At 37.1% G+C, this 27,235-nt stretch overlaps 1 pseudogene; it reads left to right on the top strand.

Moving 5' to 3' along the window:
* Positions 1–16,373: 16,373 nt before the first annotated feature.
* LOC141506420 (serine/threonine-protein phosphatase PP1-gamma catalytic subunit B-like) lies at positions 16,374–19,459 on the top strand (annotated as a pseudogene).
* Positions 19,460–27,235: the final 7,776 nt, after the last annotated feature.

Below are 27,235 nucleotides of genomic sequence, written 5' to 3'. Positions count from 1 at the left end.
TATATATAGCAAGATGCTAAATTCTGTACAACTATTATCTCCATTGATCTTCACACAACCCTCCAAGGAAGGTGCTGTCACCAGCCCTATTTGAGAGATGAGGAAATTGAGACAAAGATGAATTAAATTTCCCATGATGACCCAGGTAGTAAGCATTTGAGACTGGATTTTAACTTAGGTCTTCCTGTCTCTATGTGTCTAAGGTATGTACAGTTATGTACCACACATGTCCCTTTAGGAAGGAATTTTTTATAAACTTTGAAGTCTATGTTGATGCAAGCAATTGTTTGTTAAGTCACCTCAGTCTCCCCGGAACTGAGACCATTAGACCCAGACTCTAGATGAAGGCCTCCTGAGGTCAAATCTGGATTCTGACATTGGCTGTATATATGATAGGTTATTAGACTGCTGGACTTGGGGGTCAGGAAAACCTGAGTTCAAATCTTGCCCCAGACCCTAAGTAGTAGCGTGACCTTGGGCAAGTCATTTAGCCTTTCCTCAATTGTAAAAATGATACTCTTGAAAGATTATTGTGAAGATCAACTGAGATAACATTTGTAATGGAGTAACACAGTATCTGGCACATAGTAGGTGCTGTATCACACTTTGTCCTTTAATTTCAGTTTCCCCAGCAATAAAATGTGTATTTTATATTTTAAAAGGTTGATTTTATTGTTCAGGCACATCAATTAATGTCTAACTCTTTGTGACCCGATTTGGAATTTTCTTGGAGAAGATACCGGTATGGTTTGCTATTTCATTCTCTAGACATAAGGTTGTTAAGAGTTTCAAAGTAGATCATATTAAAAAAATATTCTTTCTAAAATTTAGCTTTCTAGAGATCTGTCAGTTATTGTTATTATTTTATTATTATTTTCAAGATTCTTTCTAGAGGTAAAAGGAGAAAAGATGAGGCACTTCAGATAATAAGCAGATGGCTCAGTAGCATCCAGACCAAGCTTTATCTGAACAAGACTGCTGTGACCGCATCCCCCGCAAGTCGCTGTACACTTTTTGTCTGGATATTGCTAATGAAGAATTGGTGGGGGATTTGGGGCCCCTATCTTGCATGCAGGTTGTCGTGACTCCTGAATAGTCTTTCTGTAAGTTTTGTTTTCTTGAAACTTCCCTAATAGTTTGCTTCTCTCTCTCTCTCTCTCTCTCTCTGCCTATTCCAGTGTCCTCTATGGAATGCTACAGACTTATTTTCTAAGGAGGAAGACTGCATATGTGCATGTCATAATTATGTTTGTCCTTCATTCTCAAAGAAGACCATGACATCAGGGAGGTGATGTCATGACAAGCACATGAAGTGGATTTGTGTGAGGGGGAGCTGTGCTAAGTCACCAGCCTCACTTTCTCCTCCAGAACCATCTGGGTCCAGTGGCCAGACAAGGATCAGGATGACTGGAGATGGCCCTGTCCTTCTGACTCCAAGGCCAGTGCTCTATTCACTGTGCCACCTTGCGGCCCATATATATGTGAATGTATATTAGAACATGTAGAAAATGAATATCAGATACTCTGAAGAAGCCCTAACACAGAATGGATTAAGAAATTCTTTTGGAGGAACAGTTAGCTAGCCCTGGGGTCAGGAGGACCTGAGTTCAAATCCATATTCAGACATTTACTGATTACCTAGCTGTGTGGCCTTGGACAAATCCCTTAACCCCATTGCCTTCCAAAAAGCCAAAAAGATAAAAGAAAGAAATTCTTTTTTCTCTCTTTAGAATAATGTTTACCCTATGTTACACATTTAATAAAATATCTTCCTTCCTTCCTTCCTTCCTTCCTTCCTTCCTTCTACCTTGATAGATTCAGGTTTCTGAGGACATACATTTATTAAACAATGTAGTACAATTGCATAACAAATTGGGCCCGGACTTTCCCACTTGGTACTGGACCCTGAATATAGGAGGACACTTATTTTGTGCATTAAAATAAGACAATGAATAGCATACAAACCATAATACAAGTTTAGATCATCTGATTTCTATTTGGAGAAAAGATCTGGAGTTTTCTAAGCTTTTTCGGGGCAGGGCATGGGAATGAGTAAATTTTGAGGGCTGGGAGGAAGAAGTGTACACAAGTACCACTCCCTGAAGTCAGAAAAATGAGGTTTTCCACTCTTCCTACATATCTGTGTTCAATCCAAAGTAATTGATTGAACAGCACGGGGCCAGTTTTCAGTTGGGACACGAGTTGTTTTAGATGTATAATTGTGAGGAAGCTCCTTGTATTAATCTTTAAATCTGACTGGGTTTCTGCTCTGCATAACCTAAGTTACAGCCTTAGTGTAGGCTCTCTAAACAGCAGATAGAGACGGTCCACCTTCCCAGCTTCACAAGGTTAGTTTCAAAAAGTATTTTCACAATCCTCTTAATTAGATAATATTTTCTCAGGGGCAGAAATTGGATTAGACCCAAAGTTGAATAGAAAGCAAATTGAGCTAGCTAGAGAACTGAGTAACAAAATGTAGTCAAGTCCCTCAGTATAGAAACATCTCTGTATGTGTGTTGAAATCCTTCCCTTCCTTCAGGGTGAAGTGCAGATGCTTCTGGTTCCTGCTTGTCTAATACCCTCATCCCTGCTCTCAGTGAATGACTTCATTATCCTATACCTCTTTGCCTTTCCTATGCATTTATCATATTATTCTTTTGTTTTAGGTTTTTGCAAGGCAAATGGGGTTAAGTGGCTTGCCCAAGGCCACACAGCTACGTAATTACTTTAGTGTCTGAGACCGGATTTGAACCCAGGTACTCCTGACTCCAAGGCCGGTGCTTTATCCACTGTGCCACTTAGCCACCCCTCATATTATTCTTTTATCAGTTTTAAAAGCAGCATAGGGTACAGTGGATAGAACACCAACCCTTGAGTCAGAAGGACCTAAGTTCAAATCCTGCCTCACACACTTAATCATTGCCTAGTTGTGTGACCTTGGGCAAGTCACTTAACCTCATTACCTTGCAAAAACAAAAAATTAAAGCAGCATGCCATAGGGACAAAAATACCAGGGTATTCTATCTCTGATACCTGCTGTTTGTATGATCCTGCACCAGTCACTTATCCTCTTCAAACTCTGTTTCTCCATTTCTAAAATTTTGACATTAATCCCTAAAGTGTCTACCCCAGGGCTATCGTAGGGTTAAAATGAAATTTAAAAATCCAAAGCACCTAGAAATTTAAAACCATCAAATTACATTTGGAAGAGGCACTGAGATAAATAACCAGGCTCCAGGACACATGAATAATCTTCCATTACTTAACTTCTCAATTATTCTTTATTTTCTAATATTAGATTTTATTATCGAATATTAGAAATGAATTATTCTCTAACTTTATACATGAAAAACAGATCCACTAGTAATCGTAGGGTCTTTTAAAAGAATTTTTTCCCTTTGTTTCCTTTTCCCAATGTACAATACATCAGAAATCCAACCAATCAATTTCAAACCTTCATTCAAAGTTAGAGTTTTCTCCCTGGAAATTTCTGCTAATACTGAAATCACAAAACATGTCCCAAATAGATCAGTCATTAGTATTGCTGCATAGTTCTTATCCCTTCAGTAGAATGTAAGCCTCATGAGGGTAAAGTAGTGTGTTAATGTTCTTTATTGTATCCCGAGAATGAAGCAAGGCACTTTGCTTATTACAGTTGCTTAATCAATGTTTGCTGAACTGAGTGGAATTGAATACATGATAAAACTTTTGTAGCCCTAGGACCATGCTCAATTTAACTTTTTAAGTCTTAAAGGAGATATAAAGCACGGGCAATTGGTTGCTTATTGGTGTCAGTAGGGAATAATTTTCTGAGAAAATAAATCAAGCTTTGTTGAACAGAGAGAGGAAGGAAATCTATTCTCTGAAGAAGTCTGAATCTCCAGATGTTCCATCTGTGAAATAACCTGATGCTGTTTTCCAGGCTGGGGGGGTGAGGGAGGAGGAACAGAAGTCTGTTCATTGTTCCTTTCATGTCCTCCCTTAAGCACATATCATTTTGGTGCAGGAAAAACTATGCTAGTATTTGAAGTTAGAGGACATGCGTTCCATGAGTTCAGTGCTACTCAGTACAATGTGACCTTGAAGCAATCTATCAGTTAGCCTCGATGGCCCCAAGTTGCCTCAACTAAATAGATTTAGTCTAGATGATTCCAAAGAATTTCAAATAATCAAGGATGTTTTATTTCACTTTTTAAAATCCAAACACAGATGTGTACACATCAACATCATGTTGACTACTGATTGCTGATCTTGTTAATCACCTGGAATTCTTCTTGAGAAATGAATTCAAGAAAATTCCAGGTCTTGTCCATTTCTAGGTTTGATTCCCACCTTCTCTTCCCAATCATCAACCTTAATTTTCCTGGTCTTTACTCTTCATATTGTTTCAAGATTCAAGATTACAGCATGATAAATCATGGCTGATCCTTTCAGTTATAACAATGTAGTTGGTAAATCTTGTTGGTAAATAGATTTTTTGTTTTTTTTCCCCTTAAAATGTGACTCCCTAAGCATAGAGAGAGGTCTTTATGTTTCTTTGTATCCCAAAACCTGACTAGACCCTAAATAGATGACTCTTGACTTGTTCATTTAAATCTCAATTAGGATCCAACTGGGTTTCTCTAAAGAGCAGACATCCAAAATTCTGAGATGAGTGGGAAGGCAGCAGTAGAAAAATTGGGCTTAGTCACTAAGAGATTGAGAAACAGGATATAGGAATGATTGCTATCTTTAGTCTTCTTCTGGCCTTATATACGATACAGATAAAGTTTTCCACCATCATCTCCAATTTACCTGCAATCAAAGTATCATGAATATATCTACCCTTTTTCAGTGAGAGCTTTCTTTTTTGGAACTGCCCTGATTTGTCTATTCAGAACATAGAACGCAGAACTGGTTCCTGGAACTATTTGGCTGTCCTATGTCTAAGTATGACCTAGAAATAAATTTCCCTATCTATATTTTATACCATTGGCATGTGAGTTATATTAACCTTTAAAAGACATGGGGGTTAAGCCGTCAAATCTGCTTCCTGAAGGCATTAATGAAACTGAAGCATCTGGAGCCAATTTTGTGTCCTTTGCAATGAGTCGATTTCCTTGACTCTGGTGGAATTTATTTCTGCATAATGTCTGAAGTGAGGAGATGCTTAATTCTTTATCTGTATCAGGATCTTTTCCCTGCACTGTACAATTGTGCTTGCAAACTGCTCTGTGACTAAACTGATCCAAATACCATCAGAAGTTTCATGAACATTAATGCGTTATCTAAGGTGGTTCATATTTATATAATTGCAATTCAATTCATTTCAAAAAATCTATATTTCAAATATTATAATGAAGCTAGTATCCAATAAAAAAGGAAAGCCCATCCCCTCAAAGAGTTTACATTCTAATAATGGTGTGTTGGTAACTTGATATTCAAGAGGATTCTAGGGTCATAGATTTAGAGTTTAAAGGGAAGACTTAGGGGTCATTTCAGTTCAAACCCCAGTTTGGATAACCAAAGACTGGGATTTGGAATTTATATGATTTGCAGAAGGTCATATGCGTAGAAGTATTGTTTCAGGGGTCTTCTTTAACATTTCTGTGAATAAAATGTATACAGATACAAATGGCAAACAGTAGAATTGCAGATGATGCAGAGCAAGAGAAATTATGAAATAAGCAATGTCAAAATGTTGATTTAAAATGAACCTAATGGTCTCGATTGATAGGTTTATTGTAAAAGATGAAATGGAGTAGAATGTGTGATGAGTTAGAGTATAGAAGCACAGGATATAACGTGGCCAGATAGTAGCTAAAAAAAGAAAGAAAACGTACAGAGGAACCTTCTCTTTCACTCAGTTGTGAGACGGGAGTAAATTATAAATAAACTTCAACAGTCATCAAACTTTTTAAACAAAGAAGGAAATTGAGACTGGCAGAGTTTAAGGGATTTGCAGAGATTGTGATACCTCCATTACCCAGCTGATTCTAAATCCATCACCTGATGATGATGATGGTGGTGGTGGTGGTGGTTATGCTGCTACCAGGTTACATCCATATAACACTTTCTGGTTTATAAAGCATTTGATAAATATTATCTCCAACCCTAGTAGGTAGGTCCCAGTCTCATCCCCCTTTTTACAAAGAGGTAAAATGAAAGTGAGAGAATGTACACACTTGTCTGAGATCACACAGCAATTACGTATATGTCTAAGATCAGATTTGACCTCAGGTCTTCCTAAGCCTAAGTCTAATGTTCCATTTACTAAACTTTGTAGCTGACTCTAGGTTCAGGACAGGATCCAAAGCAAAGAAACCAATAACCAGCACTCTGTGCTGGTCTGGCCACATCTGGTATATTGTGTTGAAATAAAGACACAGGGACATTAGTAAGATGGAGTATTCTCAGAGAAGGGTGAAAGAAAAAGCCACCCGAAACCATGTTACATGAAGAAAGACCAAAGTCCTTCTAGGTATTTATCTGTAAAATCAGGAAATCAACTGACACAAAACTTTTTGTGTCCTTTCTAGTGGGAAATCTATTATCTTAAGTTTACCCAAAAGAAAAAGAATACTTGAAGGAGGGAAAGAAGCTAACCATTCTGGAATAGGTGAAGTTCTGTCTTTCAGAAGAGGGATCAGAGTCATTGTGATATGAAAAGAAATAAGGAAAGAGGGAAAATTTTAGAGATTTCAATCCCATAAACAGAAGAGCAATCTAACAAAGAAATCTGTCCAAAAAGAAATTATCTATTTACTTGCTGCAAGAGGTCCTTCATCTCTCAAACACACTGTCTCCTCTTTACTCACATACCCTAGTTCAAGCCCGCATCTTTTCTCATTTGGATTATGGCATCATAATATGGGCTGCTCTCCCTGTCTCAAGTTTCTCCCTACTCCAATGCATTCTCTATTCAGATTACCTACAATGTAGTTCAGGTCATGTCACCTCTTTGCTCTATAAAAATCAACTTTTTATAACATTCCTTCATTTTCAGTGTTCTGACACTTCCTTTTATGAACCCCATAATCTGACTAGGCTGGTGGTCTTGTTTTTCCTGTTATACAGCACTTCATCACCCCTCTCTTGGCTTTGTATTCACTGATTCTGTTCCTGGAATATTCTCCTTCATTTCTGCCTCCTATTTTCCTCCATCTTTAGGAGAGAAGTCTGTCCTTGTCTCAATGTCCTCCCTGGGCTTCCTCCATTGCATGAACCTCCCACTATTCTGTATAGCCCTTAATCAAACATTGTCTTCACCCATAAGATCATAAATTCCCCAAGGTCAAGATTTTCTTTGTCTTTGTTTCCCTAGCACTTGGCAAAGCATTGGAAGCTTAGTAAATATTTGATGGCTTCTGCCAATAGGAGTTGGCAAGGAATGGATGGATAATAGTTTATCAGGGGGAATTTTTAAAAAGCAGGGCTCTAGAACCCTAAGGTACCTCAATATCTATGGAACTTCCTCTTTTCTAAAGATGAGGACATTGAGGCAAAAAGAGGTGAAGTGATTTCGCCAACTTCACAGCAAGTGAGTAAAAGAGGCTGCATGGAATTAGTGTTTTTGTCTCTAAGTCTGTAGCTCTAACCAGTGCTCCATGTTGCTTCTCAAGGACAATAGCAAGCTCCATTCTGTTTTTCTTGGTTTGAAATTTAATCTACAGAAAGAAAAAAATACAGTTCAATATTTTCAGCATGTCTTCAACAAGCCCATATATTGTCACCCCCTCTTGTCCCTCTTATTTTGTTTTTATAGTGATATTCTTTGGGGGGCTATTTTTTAACCAGAGGATGTCTTTTCTCTTATGAGTACATCTGTTCCAGCTGCTGTTTGTTCACTTGAAATCATCCAGCCTCCCTCTGTGACATCATCATCATTGCATCGTCTACCAACTGCAAAGTCACAAAGGGCAACCTTGTCAGTCAAATCTGGAGGGCATTCTAGCTCTCCATTCGAAAAGAAAACATGTGTGTGGAAGTGGTGGTACCTTTTTGAAAAAAACAGATTTAAAGAAATGTGTCTATGAACACTTCCATGCTTTGCTTAAAATGTGAAAAGACTTTTCAGAGACATGTCTCGGATAGGAAAATGACATATTCTTGAAGAATGCTCTTAATCAGCCTTTTAATACAAATTTAATATGGAGAGGTAGAAGAAACCCCAAATCAAGATTCCATTGGGAAGAGACTCCAGGATATTAGGAGTCTATTTAGCAAGATAGTTATCAGTGTGGGACGGCGAAGCATGAGAAGAAGGAACTCACCAGGGGTGGAAGAACAAAAACATCTAGATGTTTCTATGTTAACTCATTCTTAAAGATTTCTGAGAATCAGTATAGCATAATGGGTAGAGAGCTGACTTCGGAGGTTAGAATTGGATTCAAGTCTTGCCGCTACTATATACTGTCTGGATGATATTAGGGAATTCATTTAATTTCTCAGTGGGTCAAAAGTCCGAGTCCCAGAGAACATGGTGACCCACATAAGGGGGAGTTTTTTCCTCATCCCATGTCCTCTGTAGCAATGAAATGGCAGGCAATGTCTCCATCCCTTATCTTGCCAATTAAGCTCTAAGTTCAATCACTCGCACCTACTGAGGGAATTCAAATGCTGTTAATGTTTTGTTTTGTTTTATTTTTTAATTTCAGCAATCTGAGGGAAACTCTCAGTTGTCTTGACCTAGTTAGAACTCTTTTATCAATGACAAAGAGCAATGAGGGCACAGAAGTCATTTCTCAGAAAGAAAGAGATCAGAACACTCTGAGACTGAGATTGGGAGAGACCCCAACTTTAGATGGGGTACAGTATAGGTCAGCCTTGAGGAGGATCTTATCTAAAAGACCAAAGATAGAAGAAAGAAGACCATCTTTTAGCTTCCTATTTTAATCAATTACTTCATAAACTCAATTATTTCAAATTATTGAGGGATTATGAGCATTGCCAATGCCCTTTAAATTTCTCTGCCCTGGGGCACAGTCCCAGTTGTCCAGTCCTAGTTAAAATTCTGAATATTATAATCTATGATGGATGGCCCGAATCCCTGAATTCATCGCCTCACGCTTCATGGAATTTACATATATTCAAATTGTCCACGAAAAGACTCTATTTCAAGGAATATCAATAGTATAGATAATGGTGACACTAGATCTCTCTTACCAAAAGTTCTAATAGGTAAAGGGGGGGGGGAATGAAAAAGAGAATCTATGTGCCCAGAATTGTCCAGGGAAATGCAATAGAATGGAAGTTCTTTCCAGATGGGAATTTTCCTTATACCCAGTTCTAAAGGTACAGGGTCTTGGTAAATCCTTGTCAAAGTGTTTTTGCTAAAGCACAGGGGCGATCATGTCTTACCCCTACTCAATAAACTACAGTGGCTCCCTCTTATCCCCAGGATCAATGATAAGGTCCTCAATTTTGTATCAAAAGATCTTCACAATCTGGAACTAGTATGTTGGTCCAATTTAAACAGACTTTATGATCCTGCCTATACTGTATATCTCACTCTATTAACCTTTAGACTATCATTCATACAATTGCAGTAGCAAGAATTCCAACTCTGGAAGCAAAAGATTAAATCATTTATTAGTTGTCAAAAAAGTTCTAAACTATGGAAATAAATAAAGCAAGTCAGATGGTGTCTGTGCTCCTCAACCTTACATTTTAACAGGGGAGGGTAAGACTGAGCAAGGGATGGCTATACAGTTTTGAAAGGACTGGGCAGTACAGGGTGTATTGGTTCTAGTCAAGATAAGGCAATAGTAGGGGCGGCTAGATGGCATAATGGTTTCAGGATTGTCCTGAGTTCAAATCTGTCCTCAATTACTTAATAATTGCCTAATTGTGTGACCTTGGGCAAGTCACTTAATTCCATTGCCTTAAATAAATTTTTAAAATTTTAAAAAGAAAAGTCAAGAGGCAAATTATCAGATTCTGGGTTCTAGTAGTGAGCAAGTGATGAGGAGAATGAAGAGAATGGTTTGTGACATGGTTTGGAAATGCATGGAAAGGGCTTTCGGATCTGAAATCTAGGTTCACATACTACTCTTAATATTAACTATGTGTTTAATTTAGGACTGCCCTGGGACTCAATCTCTTCATCTATAAAACTAGTGGGTTGGCCTATATGGCTTCTAGAAATATGATTTCCTTTCTCTATATGTGTGACTGAAATGTGTTACCTTATCATCACCTCTTGACTGCCATTTTATTTCAAGATTCTGCTCATGTGGAAGTGGTAAAAGCAAACCTTTCATATGAGGTTTATTCTAAATTCCCCTATTTGAGCTGTTACTGATCTTTCCTCTGAATTCCTTCATATTCATTTTTTTATTTTGTCTATATTCATCCATTTTTTTGTTTGTTTATTCATTTATTTTTGTGTATTTTCATTTATCTATTGTATCCAGAGGACAGTTGCTTTGTAACATGATTCTACCAACTATATGATTCAACAAATTCATTCTAATGAAGCAGTTTTAGGCATCCACTACAAAAGTCTAGTGTTATAAAGTTTATAATGCTAAAAATACTTGACATTTATATGACAAATTAGGATCTGGAAAACTCTTTATAAAATATATATACATATATATATATATATATATATATATATATATATATATATATATTAAACCAACATGAGCTCCACAACAAATATATGAAAATATATGAAATCATATAATTATGATTGTCTCCATTTTACAGATAAGAAAATTGAGGCTCAGAAAAACTAAAGGTTCTAATCCAGTTGATACAACTAGTTTTAGGGACAAGATTCATGGCCAACATCAGATCCATATTTCCATAACCCAAGATCTCAAACTCTGGAATTATAGACTGAAGACATAGTTTTGAATCCTAGATCTCCAGTTTTTCCTTTATGAAATCTTGGAAATACCCCTTATCATCAGAACCTCATTTTCTCATTCCTATAACCTGAGTAGGAATGGACTTGATCTCTAAGATCCTTTCTATCTCCAAATTCCTAGAGGAACATATGACCTTATGGAAATTCTAGACCAGTAGAATGATGAAACAAAAAACAGATAACCGTACTAGCCAGTTGCATAATGAGTAATTCAAAGGGAGACAAAATAAATGACTATGTGAGACATAAGGAGGGAAATGGTATTACTAATTACATCAGAAAGAAGCTCATAATTCATAGACTTGTTACATCTCTGGAAGCAAAGAATAGAGTTAATTCAGTATTGAAGACAGAATATCAAGATATCAAGAGTTTAGATTCAGATGGAATTCAGATAACTAAGCATCTCATCAAAGACACTATGCCCCGTGAAGAACTACATGAGGACTCCCCAAGAAAAGAAAGGTTTCAGAAATATTACAGGCAGAAATGAGCTTTGACCACATTCATCCCCTCAATGTTAAGCACTACAGTATCATTCTATTCCAAGGTTGTGGTCACTTTTTCATGAAAACAGTGTGTTAGTAGAGGAACATGGATAACCCTTATACAGGGAAGTCTCAGGGAAGGATTCTACATACTCTTCTTGCTGCATCACTTTAGTAAATGACTTTGTGTTCAGCTAATTAGGTCTATCGTTATTATTGTTCTGTGTCTGACTCTGCTTGACGCCATTGAGGGTTTTCTTGGCAAACATACCAGAGTGGTTTGCTATCTCCTTCTCCACCTCATTTTATAGATGAGAAAACTGAGGCGAACAGGATTAAACGATTTACCCAGTATCAGAAAGTTGGAAAGTGTCTGAGGAAGGATTTGAACTCAGGAAGATAAGTTTTCCAGATTCCAGACTAACTGTCCTATCCACTGTGCCACCTAGTTGCCCAATTATATCTATTGATTGAGTATTAAAGGGATGGCAGTCAGAAATCTACCATTTTAGGATTTTAAACCCACAGACTAAACATATTCTTAAACCTAATGTTAGATTGGTTTTTTTGTAAGGCGATGGGATTAAGTGACTTGCCCAAGGCCACACAACTAGATAATTATTAAGTGTCTGAGGCCGGATTTGAAATCAGGCACTCTCCCATGCTCTATCCATGGCGCCACCTAGCGGCCAGATTATTATCACCCCCGTGAAACATGCTATGTAGTCAAAGAGAACATTATCAAAAGAAAATCAGTTTGGGAAGAAAGGTTAGATGTCAGAAAAGTAGACAGATTTGAATGGAAAGGAGTGAATAAATTCTAAGACAGCAAAGGGCTCACTACTGAACAGATAGGGGGCCAGTGAACACTCTCTTTGAATACGACTAGATGGTACTGGTAGGATTTCTTCAGGCAAAGAGAAAGAGAAAGTGGACACTGGGCACAAGGAGTAGATATAAATGGCATTGTGGAAGATTGATACAATGAAGGAAGAAGTGATCTAATACATTCATATGATTTATTCAACTAGAAGTTAAGTTACAAAAAGGACCCAAAAATTAATGGGGGAAAAAGAATATATATATTCAATTATCTTTTTTGAATGAGAGGAACATTTTTGTAATAATTAAAATTTTTTAAAATTAAAGTTTTAATTTTTGAGTTAATTTTTAATTTTAAAATTTTGAATTGAATTGAATAATTCAAAAAGTTGAATTTGTTAAAAAAAAAAAAAAAAGCAACAATATAAGTGGATTCATCTTGCCTAGGGAAACCACTATGATTTCTTTAAGATCAGGGTTAATTTTAGAAAATCTGCATATAGAGTGTTCTGTTATAGATATGGGAGAAATGTTTCTTGCCAACTATCTCACTGTTTAATTAAAGTATTTGTTCTAAACTATTGTATTCCCTGGTTGTCTTTGAAAAGAAAAATAATAGTAGAGATACAAAACAATAGAAGAGCCATAACTTTTTTTTTTGGGGGGGGTGGTGGAAGAAGGATGAGCTATTGACTCACACTTGGGTTTAGAGAGACCCCCACGCGGATGCTTTTCCCTAGATACTAAAGAAATATTCCATAGATGTTCATGTTTTATCTTCAAAATGCAGTATTACAGGGAGGGCATCTATTATTAAACCCATTTTACAAATGAAAAATGGAAGATCACGGAAGATATTATTTGCCCAGGGTCCCAGAGTGATTAATCAAGAGCTTGTCTCCATGTCTTCACTTCACCTTCATAAGTCTTTCCAATGAAAGCCATGTTAGTGCTCATAATCTCAGTGGTGCGGGGCCCATTGGAATTGGCTGAATCTTTTTGTTTTCCCTTTTGCCCATTAGAGATTATATCAAGACACTGGACAGATCATTAAAATTAAAGATGAAAACCAGGGATTATGCTCTTTCTTCTTATCTTGGGGAATCTGGGCTGGTTTCTCTTTGCTGCTTTTTATTTTATCCCCCAACGTTGTACATTCCTTCTGGATTCTGTTAGGAGCAAATTCCATTATCCCCTTTGTCTCAATGTAGGAACTCTTCTTTAAATTGGTCATATTTATCGATGTTTAACAATGCAAACCAGGAAAGGAGACAATATTTAACAAAGTTAATGCTTCAGGGGTTGTGGACTTTCATGGAATCCTTTCTTTGGACAACATATTTGGAAACAAATATTCCTAGACATGGTAAACAGGAAATGTATCCTCTTGTTTGGCTTACGAGAAGATGGAAAAAAAACAAGCAAACAAATGGGAAAAATAGTCCAAATGGATCAATGTCTCAAACAGACAAACACACTAACCATGTTCAAGGGAGTGAGAGGGAAGGGAATCATACCAAAGAATTTTTTTTTTTAGGTTTTTGCAAAGCAAACGGGGTTAAGTGGCTTGCCCAAAGCCACACAGCTAGGTAATTATTAAGTGTCTGAGACCAGATTTGAACCCAGGTACTCCTGACTCCAAGGCCGGTGCTTTATCCACTAAGCCAACTAGCTGCCCCTGAATCATACCAAAGAAAACAGAATTCAAGGCATGAAGAGAATTCCAAGTTTGATAACATGATCTGCTCTTCTCTGATGAATCTCATGCAATTCATCTACATGCTATTTTTGTTCCTTTTTGAATCATTTTCTATTTAATTTATAATAATTTGACTATTTTCATAAAGCAATATATTTGAACTATCTTTCTCTCCTTTCCAGGCCCTCTACAACCTAGCACGATCTGCTCTTCACTGATGGATCTCGTGTAATTCTTCTACATACACTCCTAACTTCAGCTGATTTAGACCCTATTAGAACTCTGAGTGTCCACTGACCACTGACAGTGCTTTTGCCCATCTTTTTCATTTTGGCAGGATTACATTCCCTATCTCATTCATTCTTGACCTCATATGTATTGTACCAAATCCAGCTCCACCATCACTTCCAGGAAGCCTTCATTATTCTCCTTTCTTAATAACTTTTCTGCTTAGGCCACCCATCAAACACTGTTTTTCAAAGAAAGAGAATCAGTCAGTCAACAAAAAAGTATGAAGCACTTATTATGTGCCAAACACTATTGATACTTATGAGCAGTGTGACCTTGGGCAAGTCACTTATCTTTGATTGCCTCTCATCCAGGACCATCTCCAGTTGCCCAGATTAATATCTGGCCACTAGATCTAGATGACTCTGGTGGAGAAAGAGAGGCCAATGACTTAGCACAGTCCCCATCATTGGAATCCAATTCACATGCTTGTCAGGGCATCACCTCCCTGATGTCATGGTCTTCTTTGAGAACAAAGGACAAAATAATAGCAAATAAGGACTGAATTGTACTGTGGAAAGAAAGGCAAAAACACTCAGGTACTGCTCTCAAGAACCTTACCTGGTCACCTAAGTAATGCTTAGCTGTAGACAGACTACATAGAGTCTGGGGCTTGAAATCAGAAATCTCTGACTTGGAGTACGACATAAATCATTGACCAGGGGCAGCTAGGTAGCACAGTGCCAGCCCTGGAGTGAGGTGGATCTGAGTTCAAATCCAGAATCAGGCACTTAATAATTACTTTGGGTAAGTCACTTAACCCCATCGCCTTGCAGCAATAAAAAAAAAAAAAAACATTGACTACCTGAGAGACTCTAGGCAAGTCATTTCACTTCTCTGAGATGAATATCCTCATCTATATAATCAGGACAACAATAACCCTTATTTCACAGAGATTAAAAGTGGAATATTCTTTGAGGTCATGTGGGGAAGATCATTCCTATTCAATAACATCAGGGGAGACTTCCTGTAAAGACTGCCTTTGTGGGACAGCTAGGTGGTGCAGTGGAAAGAGCACTGGTCCTACAGTCAGGAAAATCTGAGTTCAAATGTGACCTCAGACACTTAATAATTTCCCTAGCTGTGTGACTTGGGCAAGTCACTTAACCCCATTGCCTTGTCAAAAAAAAGAGAAAGAAAGAAAGAAAGAAAGAAAGAAAGAAAGAAAGAAAGAAAGAAAGAAAGAAAGAAAGAAAGAAAGAAAGAAAGAAAGAAAGAAAAGAAAAAGAAATTCTCACAATTTCTTACAATTAATTGCTTCTGTCTAGAAAACAAAGTCTGTCTGTGAAAGGTTACATAGAAAATTTTGGAGATCTTCCTCCTGTTTTAAAAATACTTATTTTTAATTATTCATCATTATTAAAATCAGGGGTTTGTGTGTTTGTGTGTGTGTGTGTGTGTGTGTGTGTGTGTGTGTGTGTCTATCTGTGTTTCCCTGAGTACACAACTGTTTGGAAAACCAGGATGAAAGTCAAACATGATAACATTTCCTTTCCTTTTATTCATGAGGCCTCTGGAAACTAATGAGATTTATTCTGAGAATGGCTTTCTAATTGTGCTTTAACTGTGTGGTGACATTTTATAATGTCAGAAGGATTTTGCTTTAGGCAGAGTGATTTTGGTCCCTGCAGAAAATTAATTACCACTTTCTGAATAAGCCACATTTTATTTTATTTTATTTTTTCAATGAGCAAAGAAAAATTCTCAAGGTTAACCTGCCTTCCAATAGTGGGACATCTTGAGGATAAAGGGGCAAAAATGCACATCTGAAGTTAAGTCTAGTTTTATAGCCAATCTTGCCCACAAAAACAAACCTACCATGGGCAAAAGTAGAGGTGATATATTCACAGGTATCGAAAATAACTTGATGTCTTCAGAAATCTTACAGACTTTCACAATGTATGTCTGTTGATCAAATGATTCACTCATATTTTTTGCATCAAACCAGGACTTCTTTTATTATCATAGTATTATAGGTCTCAGAATAGAAGAGACCATCTAATCTGGTCCCTTCATTTTATTGAGGCTTAGAGAAAAGAATTGATCTACCTAAGGTCACAAAGCAGAAAGTGATAGAGAAAAGTTTCAAACCCTGGTTCACTAAACACAATTCCAATGCCTTTTCATGGTATATGACTTAGATTTTACTTCCAGTCACTTGTTGTTTTTTCACCTTAATTAAATGCCCTCAAATCCTCTGTCCACTCTCCTTTTCATGGCCATGAAAATTAGACTTGGAGAGTCAGCCTATGTGGTAGCTGGGCTGAGTGGCCATAGGTAAGTTATTTAACCTCTGAGATCCCCAAAGTCATTTGTAGATAAGAGTTCTGCAAGATGGCAGAGACCTCCCAAACCTGAAGCTTCCCATACTAAAAAAGTAATATGTATGGAAGAAAAAAATGGAACCCCCAAATTTAAAAAGTATCAAGTAATTTTAAAATAAGAAATCAACCTTTGTTTTAGTTTCTCTTAGTATTTGCATCAAATTAATTAATTGGCATCAGAAACACATGGATTTCCCTCATTAATGACTTGGAAACTTCATGAGAACTAGGAATGGTATTAAAGACATACGTAAGAAAACCACCTTAAGGAGATGAGTCTCTCATTGAGTATTTCATTGGAGCCAGCTTTCACTTAAGAATTTTCTTTTCCCTCTTAGATTCCATTCCTTTTTGCAAATCACATTCCCTCAAGTATCTCAGTGCAGGGAACTGCTTTCATTTGTCTACATATTTGGGGGGTCACTTTTATTTTATGATCAAACAATTTCCAAAAGGTCAGGTATTATGTAACATCCTTTTGGAGTAACTTTTCTTTCAAATCCCCTTTAAACTGATTATTTGAGTTCCAAGATGACACCCTTCAAGGCTACAAGGGTAACCAAGAGGGTTTTACATTACTAGTAGTATTGATGATAAGCCCCCATCAGGGATGCTTCAAATTAATTATAATCTCAAGTTAATTAACTTTTAGAAAGGGATGTTTAAATGCAATTGCTTTAGAAACATTTCCAAAAACCATAGGCACACTCTTCCTTTGAACACAGTTTCCCTACTGAATATGGTTTCAAATTCAGAAAGCACATGTTTAAAAAGGATAGTTTTTTTTTAGGTTTTTTGCAAGGCAAATGGGGTTGTGGCTTAACCAAGGCCACACAGCTAGGTTATTATTAAGTGCCTGAGACAAGATTTGAACCCAGGTACTCCTGACTTCAGGGCTGATGCTTTATCCACTATACCACCTAGCCACCTCAAAAAGGAGAATTATTGGAAAAAATTTTTCTTTCTTCTTTTAAGCCTCATGAAGGTAGACTTAAGTGTAACTCCACTTAACTCTGATAGTCAATGCTTTTGAAACTCTCTTTGTTAGGTTTGTTCTTAGAGTTTCTCCCAAATCCACGTGTAGGTGTCCAAACTGCTTCTGGGAAGATAATGGGAACTCCACAAGTTCTGATCTTTCCTTTCATAATATCCAAGGATATTATCTTGTCAATGTAGAGGAAAAGGAAAAAAATAAATAAATCACTTCCCTTCCCATAAAACAACCATTTTCAAGTATAATTTGTGCTTGATTCTACTAACATTTTGTAGATTGTTGCTGAAATGCTCAGTTCTGAATCTGCTTATTGAGGTACATACAAACCTAGACATATGTCAGATATGTTCAGTCAATGACAATCACTTTCCTATGTGATATCATTTATATTTATCCGATAATCAAAACATGTTATTCCTTTCAAATTAATTGAAGACTTCTTCATAACTAGCTTACACACCTGACTGATTGATTCAATCAATTCTGGGTCTTGTGTGATTAGATTAATTTTAATGGAGAATTGAAACTCCAGTCTTTCCAATGAAATCCTATGGCTACTCTTTGAAGAAAAGGAAATGAATAGCAGAGCTCTCTCTTCAACACATTGCTTTCTATTGGAGGCCTTACCTGATATATCCAAATGAAAATTAAACAAATTGATTGATTCATTGATATAACCATGGAGTCATAGGATATAAAGGTGGAGGGGACCTTCGTGGCTATCTTGTTTTGCTCCTTTTTGTTACAGCAAAATAAATTCAGAGCCATAGTTTTCAAGTGCTTTGCTCAAGATCCATCTTCTACTGAACTGCCAAGTTGATATTTCTAAAACACAAGTCTGACCAAGTCACTCCCTTCCTCAGAAATCTCAAATGGCTTGCTCTGACCCCTTGGAAAAACTACCCACTCCTCTTGGACTCTTAAAGGTTCTTGAGGACAGAGGTGCCCACTCTCAGGACTTGGAGGACTCTGAGTTGGTATCCAGTACTCTTGGGCTGTTGACCTGGCCAGGGCTCTTGACCTGGCAAAAATGGCAAGCTGATGGAGAACAAGAACAATGCCTCAAGTTCCAGAAGATTTTCCTGGGCCAGATCATCATCTTGCAGCTCAAGGTTCTGTTCAAGATTTGTGATGACAGGGGCAGCTAAGTGGTGTAGTTGATAGAGCACCAGCCCTGGTGTCAGTGGTCCCTGACTTCAAATCTGGACTCAGACACTTAATAATTGCTTAGCTGTGTGACTTTGAGTAAGCCACTTAACCCCATTGTCTTGTAAAAACCTAAAAAATCAAATATTTGTGGTGACATCCATGGCTAATACTATGACCTCTCAGATGATTTGAGTATTGGGGATTTCTTCCTGAGAACAACTAAAGTCTTCCTGGGGCACTAAAGGGAATCAAGGCAACAGTCCTTAGAAATCATTTGTCTTCTGTTGGCCTACAATGTCAAGTATCCAGAAAATATTCTGTCTTCCGCTGCAATCATAAGTATGCCAGCATCAACCACTGTAGCAAGAGATGCCAAAATATAAAACTCTGGAAAACCATCATGGATTGATTCAACTGTCACCATAATAGATGAAAAGCTATTCTGCTTTCACAGAGCACTGCAGTCCTACAGTCCATGGAACAGATCTGGTTCATCATGAGAGCCAGAGACATAGCAGGCCAAGAGCTGCGGTGCGACCTTCTATTCAACTTTCCCAATAAAGGTGTTCTAGGATAAGGGACATGGCCGTGGCATCTCCTTTACTTCTGGAACAGAAACCAAGTTCCGGCACAAGGATGAACTAGACTTCATCTGCCAACAGAACCAGGTAAAAGAAGATGGCCATGAATGTGTTGCCAAGCGGCAGCTACTAACACTCTTCTCTGCCCCCAACTACAGTGGTGAGATTGACAATAGGCACCATGATGAACATGGATGAGCCCAGTGCTAGAAGGAAGGGAAACTTTCAGGGACAAGACTCACCAGGGTGGCCCCTTTGACCAACCCTAGGCTCTCTGTCCATTATTGTTGGCATCTTAGATGTCAACAAGAACAAAGGCAAATATGAGCGATTCATTGATCTAAATTGTGGTAGCCACCCTATCATCCTACCCCAAAACTCCCGAAATACCAAGATATAGGAATAGCTATTCCTGGGTCTATCCACAGATAATTGTTCAGGAATTCTGGCTCCAGATAACCATGGGGGCGTCTCATTTTCTTTTATAAAACAAAATCAAAGAATCTAATCTTCTCTACACCTGGACTTTACTTCCCACACCCTTCTATCATCTGAGCTGGATCCTGGATGGCTGAAATGGAGGAAGGAATAGGAAGGTCCTTTGAAAGCAAGAAAGAAAGTCTGAGCCTTATTTGGACTTTGCTACCATGCCACTCAGGCTGAGAGATTGTGGGAACACCAGACTCTGTGCCCTTATGGTCTTCTTTGAATAAATGTCAAATCTGGAATATAGCAACAATAATGACAAAGATTTTTGCCGTCTTACATTACATTCCCTTACCAAGCTGCCTACACATCGTTCTCCTACAGATACTCCTTTCAGAGCTGACCTGCTTGCTAGTCTGTCTACATGTTTTTCCTTCTTCCATCTTTGAATTTGTACAATATCTGTAAGTTCTGGAATATTGTCTCTTCTCCCCTTTACTACAAAGAATCCCTAATTTCTTTCCAAATAGAACTTGTCTTGCCAACTACAGGGATTGGACCAGTAGCTCATTGCCATGCCCCTGTAATTATTTTGTGTCTGCTAAGTAAGAAGACGTATTCACTTTTCATTGTTCTTTTTGAACCCCACTAGAATCTAACTTCCTTGCACCTACTTTCCAGAGTAGTTTTAAAGGTAAAATGAGATGATGATAACATACATAAAATGCTTCTCAAACCTCAAAATACTATATAAATATTAGCCCCTAAGAACCCAAGAAAAGTACATCTATAAATGCAATTAGTAAGAATGGTACATGATAACTGTGTGTGGGGTGAGGGGCAGGAAACCACACTGGGAGAACAGATTGAAGAAGCTTTACAAAGGGAGGCAATATTTAAACTGGGCCTAGTAGTAATGGCAGAATGTTTTATATAAAATTATTTCTAAAATCTACTTGAGATACCAATTTGCAAATTTTATGATGAAATTAGGCAGTGTTCTGCCATATTCCTTTGTCTGAATCCTTATGGATTTTACCTGGTATCATCAAGATTCAAAACACTGAATGGTGTGATATTTAGAATTATGGAAAGTCATGAAAACTTGGCTTTGAATCCCATTTCTGTGTAGCAATGGAAAAATCACCTAACCCCTTGCAAATTTAGCCGTGTTACCAGGGGTCCCTACCCTACACATTGCTATAAAGACGAAATGAGACAATATGTAAAGCATCTAAATGAATTAAAAGAGTTTTACAAATACCAATTGTTATTGTTTTAAGTCGTGGTCACAGAATCCAGCTCTCCTTGGATATCATCTTTTCCCTTGATTCTTGGTTCTTCCTTTTTTTGTCTTTCTTTTCCAAAAATCACAATTTTCCCCTCTAAAAAAGGGAACATAATGTCTGGCAAAGAACAAAAGTTCTTGATTTTCCTACTCCGAAAGTCAAAGTCATTGGAAACATATCCTACTTTCTTGTGACTCTCACTTGTTTTCACATGAGTCAGCAGAATTGAGTAGTGGTAGGTGGGTTGGCCAAGTCTTGGCAGGCACAACGGTGCCTCTCATATACATACCCCAGGAGGCCAACACACCCCCAAGCAGCCAAGCAGTCTGACATATGGCCACCCCTGCACCACTCAACCAGGAGTGAGCAACCTCTCCTCTTCCAGGGAAGTGAAACAGAATTCTTCCTACATGCCTCTGCCTCTGGATCTTTCCCAACTACTTTGAGCTCTCTTTAGGTAGAAATTTCATTCTTCCGTTTTCTCCTAAATTCAGTTTATTAGAAATTATGATTGCAAAATTGTTCACATGACAAAAGTATGCTTAACATGAACATATCTGGGTCAAGAATACTAAAGAAATGAAGTTCCATATTTTGCTGAAGGACAGCAAAATGACCTTGTTTCACAATCTAAAACTAAATAGGAGGCTCTGGTCCCAGAGAAGAATGGCAGAAATGCATCTGCCTCCTTTCTGTGAAATAACAGAAGAAAATAATATATCGTCCAATATAACTAATATATTGCTTAGTTTTCCTCAGCAGTTTTTTTAAATGATGTTTGAAATCTTTAAGAAAAGTCTCACTGAATAGAGGAAAGTGGAGGTATATATATTTAAAAAGACATTAATAAAAATATTTTGAAAAAAGTATTTTCTTAGAGATTGAAAACCCTCATTATCTTTTTGGCTTCCTATTTCTGATGCTCTTACACAAAACCTAGTAAAATGGTGAGATCTGTCTGCCTTTTCATGAGATTTCTTTGAAATTCATCTTCACTGAAATGGAACATTGGATAGGTCTGAAGTAAATGGTCAGGAAAAGTAATGACCCTGAAAAGAAACCATCATTTCCATTCCTAGTGGACTTCCCCACTCTTGTAAACTACAAGTTTTCTTTTCGAGCAATCAAAGCAGCATGGACATAGCTTAGAGGCTCCTGGGCTCTGTGCCATCGCTCAATGAGACCTCAGGAAAAGGTAGGAAGATTGGAAACCTCACTGGACCAAATAACCAATATACAGGTTAAGTAAAATGGAGTCCATGGGGGGTGATTGTGAGCATTTCTATGGTCAAGCAATGAGCAATTCTCAATATGTCCTTTATTCCTGATCTGGGTCAAATTTGGATAAGAACAAATATTACATTGTGCATCTTACATTCAGATTCCTAAGTAGCTATCCACACATTCTCAATGCGTCCTTAGGACGACTAGAAATTGAAACCACAGGTAAGTTAGGAGAGATTTATTTGATCTGCGACTCATTCCATCTGTCTGTCAAAGTGTCCTTCAGAGAAAGATCTTGCTATCTCACCACCTGTCTTATTCTAAGAGATATTAAAAATGTGATTTTTAGCAACCATATTCTAGATCTGCAGAAAGGAACGTGGGTTCATGTTCTTAGAATTTCAGGAAAAAATATTACCCCAGGGCTTTTAAAAAACTCATTGAAAGCAAAATTCCTTCTTCTTCAAGTGTGATAATCCAATGTCCTCTCTACAGATAATCAAAAATATGAGCTTTTCAATACAAAAATTGTACACTAATCTAATCTCCATCATACTGGGACAGAGAGAAATTCTAGTGAATATATAGCACAGCAGTTCAGGAGAAAATTATTCCAATGGGAACCCAGACAAATTTTATCATATTTTACCTGAAAATAAATAATGAAAGAGATGGAATAAGTTTAGTTTAATTGAGCACATAGGAGATTAGAAGCAAGAGACCTGATTTGAGACCCACAGAAACACATATTTTCCCCATTCTCGAAATGGTGGATGTCATGGAACATTTATGAGATGTCTGGCTATTTAGAGGAAGGCCTTCAGAAAATGCATCCAGTACCAAAATTTGATGAGAAAATAAGAGGAGAAACATGAGATGAAAAGATAAACAAGGGTTATGATCTGTGCCTTATCAATGACATTACAGCTCCATCAAGGTCCTAGAGTTCACAGTATATATTTGGGCATACATTCAAACAAATTTAATTATAGTCCAGTCAAAAGTCAAATACAACAGAGAAAATTAATCAACAGAATTATGCATTAGGTTCTTATTTAAGTTCCTGGTGTTAACCATTATCAATCTGTTATATAAAAAAGAGTCTATGTATTCAAGAGATGTATGAAAAGGGGTGGAGAGGAAAGTATGTATTAAGGATATAGAAGGTGCTGGGCAACCATAAACTAAAGAAAATAATGAGAGTGTCTGCCTTCCAGGAGCTTCATTTATTAAACTCATTAGTCACTGGCTATTATTAAATGAACATTTCTAATTTCTTTACATTTCTCAGGCTCAGTCACCATTAATGCATCACATAATTAATTATGAAAGGCATATATATATATATATAGATATAGATATAGATATAGATATAGATATATTTGTAGTAGAATTGAGACATGAAGAAGAGCCAACTTTCCAGAGTTTTCTCTACAGTCCCCTAATGACAGCTTGGATCTAACTGCCTTTTTTCTCCTCTTCCTTTACCAGATTCAGAATACCAAGTTGTGATCAACTATTAATTCTAGATAAATGCATATATTCTTCATCAAAATCACATGTAAACTACATAGATCATAACTTAATATTTTATACGTACAAATATTCTGCATGCACAGCTCCATAATAAACTGGACACATTCATTGTACATAAACTAAAGTCTTTAAAAAAGATTGGAGAGATTATACATGTAAACTACGAGCAGCAAACTATTCTATTCTAATCATAGTTTGGCATAATTTTATTAGTTATTATAAGTGACAGAAAAAGAAATGAAAAGTTGAGATCATGATCCTAGGAGCTGTGACTGTCCAAGTGATATTTCTCCTCTCATAAAAGTTTTGTTTGCCAGTGACAAGGGGTAGGATGGTTAGAATCCAAAGATAGAAATGGAACCCTGGAGTTGAACAGGTGAAGAAAAGCAAATACAAAACATGATATTGACAATATCATATTTTCAACCCAAATACTGATTTTTGACAAATACAATTAAAATGGGAATTTTAGAAATATGAGGATTTTTAGATGTTATCAAGGAGGCAGTTGAGTGGCTCAGTGGATAAAGTGCTGTTCCTGTGGTTAGGAACACCTGAATTCACTTACTAATTGTGTGACCTTGAGTAAGTCACTTAACTTCTATTTGTTTTAATCCACTGTAGTAGGAAATGTCAAACAACTACATTGTCAAGAAATTCCCATGGACAGTATCATCCACAGAGTCCCAAAGAACTGGACAAGACTGAAGAACTGAACAACAATATGTTTTGTTTTTTACTATCTCATTTTATACATTGGAAGGTTGAGGTGAAGAGAAATGAAGGGACTTGGTTGAGGAGAATTGCCACTATGGTCTCCCCCTTGGCTCATCTCATCTAGTTTAATCCAATCCAATCCTAAAACCCACAATGGACCAAAAACAGGGTAAAGTTGCAAAGTAATGTTGAAGGCCAACAACAAAGGCAGAAAGAACTGGATTAAAAATCTAAATAAAATTATCATTAACACTCGCACAGGAGAAAGCAAGGGCTTGTATACATCAATATTACTCTCTCTTAGAGATGGAAGGAGTTCAGTCAACAGATTGTTAGATGATTAAATATCCTCTCTACAACCCACTTGGAAAGGAACCTTCCAGGTCTTGAAGACTTTAAATGAAGAGGAGCTCACTACCCCCTGAGGAGACCTAGTTTGCTTTTTGGATAGCTATAATAGTTATTTAGGCAACAATGATGTGTGCTCTATTAATGAATAATAAGGATAGCAGGAACTTTGTCCTTGAATTATATCCTTCATTATTTTGGTACTTCTGAGTTTCCAGGCATGTGCTTATACTCTGGAGAACTTAGATGCTAATCGCTCTATAGAAAATGAAGGTGGTTGGTCTAAAGGACTTCTACCTGTTCTAGTTCTAAATTGACTAATCTTTGCTTTCTCTTAGACAACTCTTCTCTGTTTTCTCCCATTAACTCTCCAATCCTAGAGTCTACCAAGGAGCTCTATGTAGACCTCTCTGGGCACAGATTGGATGCCGCAAGGTTGTGAAACAGGTATCCCTTGCTTCTCAAATATAACCAATGCCCATCTTCTGACAGATATGCACACCACTTCATTGATTTTTGTTTTGGTGCTACTTCCAAAGATCTAAGATATTTAGTTAAAAGAGACCTCACAACCTATCTAGGACAACTCAAGTACAGGAAGGACTCCCAACAACAACAAGAAAAAGAAATCATTTCCTTTCAGGAAAGAACCCATTTCACTCTGGGATGTCTCTCATTCCTGGAAATGTTCTTTTCTTTTTCTTGACATCAAGGCTACATTATTCTCTTTTTAACATTTACTCTTCCTTTGTTTCTTCCTTCTAATTACAAATGGAACAGCAAACTCCTCTTTCAAATGACAGTTTTTCAACTATTTGAACATACCTCTCATATGCCCTTAAGTCTTCCCTTCTGTTGTCCAGTTGTGTTTTAACTCTTCATTCTCCCAGGGACTATAGAGTACATGAAATTTTCTTGGCAAAGGTATTGGGGTGATTTGTCATTTCCTTTTCCAGTGGAGATGTCGGCAGAGGGTAAGTGACTAGCCCAGGGACCCAAAGTGTTGGAGGCCAGATTTAAACTCACTTCTTCCTGACTCGAGCACCAGCACTCTATGCACCTATCTGCCTCCCCTACTTGGAGGAAAGATAATCTTTTTTTGTCTAAAATCCCCATAATGCTTGCTTTAAAAAAAAGGACTATAAGCCTTTTCACTTTATGACTTATTAAAGGTTTTCGTCATTGGTGTAACTGTCATGTGAATTTAATCATTTTGTTACAATACACTCTTACCTAAAGAACCCAGATATTGATATTCTGAGAAGTTCAAACCCCAGCTCTTCTAATTATTACCGGAATGAGTTTAGATAAGCTAATCAATCTCTCTTGACTTCAGTTCATCATTTGTAAAATGACAGGATTTAGTTGTATGACCTTATTGGAAATTCCCACTAACTCTGACCCTTTGATCTTGAGAATTTCTCATTTGGGTAGTTCACAACCTCATATCTTTAGAGACATGAGAATGCCATGATTCTTAATTATGTAGCATCAGTGAGGAAATCTTGGTATTACAAAATGAACCTAGTGTTTATAAATATATTCTACTTATATATTTGTGAAAAATATATATTTATACATATAATTTGCTTATGTTTTGTAAATATATTTATAGATTTGTGATAAATATATATTTACACAAGTTTGCTTACATTTTTATAAATATATTTAATATATTGTGATAAATATATGTTACATATATGTATGTGTGTCTATACACATACATGAATGAGTATAATTCACACACATATGTATTCACACATATACATGTGAGAGAGAAGTAATAGAGCGACATTGTAGCAAACTTCAAAGATGGGATGACCCAGTTTCAAGAATTAATTCCACAATGTATTGGCTGTGTGACCCTGCACAGAATACTTAACTTTTTAATGCTCCATACAATTCTGAGATGTCAACTAGCATTGGTAAAGATTTGCTCACCTGGGATTATGCTATACCAATTGAATGGAAAGGTCATTACCTAATTTTTGGTTTTATATCACCTACATTTTCTAATATATCCACCCCTCTACCCCCATTCTCATCTCCTGGCTTTCTAATCTTACAAATTTGTCACTTTACGATCACAATTATCTCATACATAGGAATGATCTTCAATTATGATCTAAATATTTAGTTTGGTGGTTTTTTCCTCCATGTTCTAAGTTTTATGATATGTAAGGCAATGTGTATGGGGTTTGGTTTCCACAGGAATGTAAGGGGAGATTCTTAGTTTTATATTATAAAGACTGGGGTCTTCCTATGTTGGTGGCTATGGGAACTAATTAGATTGTGACATTGGCCAATGATTGGCACAAAGGGGGAGAAACCATGCTTTCAAACTGCATTCAATACTGGAAATTATCCTAATTTGGGTCCTTCTTCCCTTGAGAGAGGAGGTCCTTCTTTGCAAAGGTGAATTAATAAAAGCCATTTTCATCACTCTGGACTAAGTATTTATCATGATAAGCTACTGCTGACATGGTATGAGATAT

Source organism: Macrotis lagotis, chromosome 1 (assembly GCF_037893015.1).
Source record: "Macrotis lagotis isolate mMagLag1 chromosome 1, bilby.v1.9.chrom.fasta, whole genome shotgun sequence".
NCBI lineage: Eukaryota > Metazoa > Chordata > Mammalia > Peramelemorphia > Peramelidae > Macrotis > Macrotis lagotis.
The sequence above is the reverse complement of the archived record's forward strand: the minus strand, read 5'-3'. Positions and strand labels throughout refer to the sequence as shown.